We start from the raw sequence: 1,993 nt of genomic DNA, 5'->3' as shown, positions 1-1,993 counted from the left end.
CGGTCAATTTGAAAGAATCGAAATCGAATTTTATCAACCTTTGCTTGAGATTTCTTCAAAAAATTCTCTAAATTGTAAATATTAGCCAGTCTCTAAATATATATTGGGTAGGGAGGCGCAATGGCCCAGTGGTTACAGCAGTAGACTGGCGGTTGTGCGATCGTGGTTTCGATTCCCAGATCGAGCGTTGCGAGTGTTTATTGAGCAAAAATAACTGAAGTTTCACGAGACTCCGGCACGGGGTGGTGGCGAACCCTGCTGTACTCTTTTACCACAACTTTCACTCTTTCTTCCTGTTTCTGTTGTACCAGTATTTCAAAGGGCCAGCCTTGTCACACTCTGTGTCACGTTGAATCTCCCCGAGAATTATGTTAAGGGTACACGTGTCTGTGGAGTACTCAGCGCTTACACATTAATTTCACGAGCAGGCTGTTCTATTGAAGGGATCAACTGGAACCCTCGTCGTCGTAACCGATGGAGTGCCACGATGTGAGTACCTTCCTTCCCAATCACATGGTTCCGGGTTCAGTCCCACTGCGTGTCACCTCGGGCAGTGTCTTCTGCTATAGCCTCGGGTAGCCCAAAACCTCGTGAGTGGATTTGGTAGATGGTAACTGAAAGAAGCCCGTCATGATATATATATATATATATATATATATATATATAAGTGTGTGTGTGTATATGTGTGTGTGTATCGATATATATGTGTGTCTGTGGTTATCTCCCCCACCATCGCTTGACAACCGTAACTAGCGATTCGGCAAAAGAGACCGATAGAAGAACTAGGCTTACAAAGAATAAGTCCCGGGGTCGATTTTTTCGACTAAAGGCGGTGCTCCGACATGGCCGCAGTCTAATGACTGAAACAAGTAACATATATATATATATATGTGTGTGTGTGTGTGTGTGTGTGTATAAGTCTCCGTATGAATGTATTTATGTATGTATGTACGTATGTATATATATGTGTGTGTATGTGTGTGTGTGTATGTCGACAGTCTAGCATCGATGTATGCAAGCTGCTACCCCATCTTGGTATTTCCCTAAGCACGTAAAAAAGAAAAGAAATAAAACAGCAGAAAAATAGAAACGATAAAAGAAAAGAAAAGAAACAAATAAGGAAAGAAAGAAAAGAAAACATTGAATCAATTAAACAAGTTTTTTCTTTTCTAATATTTTCTGCTTTTATTAACTCGGAGTATTTCAAATGACAAATTTATGTGTCGAAGCTTGTCTTTGTTTTTCTTGTCGAAAACGAAATACAAAAGAATTCCTAAATTCTCAACAGGGGGCGCTGCTAGACTAAACAAGTGATGTGACATTGGAATCATTTCCTGGATATCCTTTTATATATTTATGTATAGAAAAACAGATTTGTTTTTCTGTTGCATGTGGCGTCATTATTGCTTTTGGTGTTGTTACTGTTGTCGTCACTGGTGGTGGTGGTGGTGTTTAGCCCAAGCCAGACTTGATCGAGCCAACCTATGATCAAAAGCGTTCTAGACGTGACATTTCTCATCCGTTCTGTACATCAAAGACGGTTTATATTGCTAGGACACGCTTTCATTCTGTAAGAGGGAAAGCTGTGCTGCATTACGGGAAAATGTGGCTGCTACTTCATACAGGTCGAGAAATCACATAAATCAAATGGAACGTTGATAGTTTTGTGGGTCGTAGAAGTAGTGGTTGTGGAGTTGTTGTTGTTGGTGGTGGTGGTGGTAGCTGGTGATAACATCAGCTGCAAAAGTAGCAGCAACATTAGTAGTAGTAGTAGTAGTAGTAGTAGTAGTAGTAGTAGTAGTAGTCAGGAGAAGACATTACGTAAGTTATATATAATCAAAATAAGCAACAAGGATATCCTTGTTTATTTTGATTTTAATTATCTTATTTTGAAATTGTATACATAATACCATACTAAATTCTGGTGCCTCAACTTAAGTACCATATTCTATCTATCTATCTATCTATCTATCTATCTATCTATCTATCTATC

This window comes from Octopus bimaculoides, chromosome 15 (assembly GCF_001194135.2).
Source record: "Octopus bimaculoides isolate UCB-OBI-ISO-001 chromosome 15, ASM119413v2, whole genome shotgun sequence".
In the NCBI taxonomy this organism is placed as follows: Eukaryota; Metazoa; Mollusca; class Cephalopoda; order Octopoda; family Octopodidae; genus Octopus; species Octopus bimaculoides.
Note: the sequence above shows the minus strand (reverse complement) of the source record.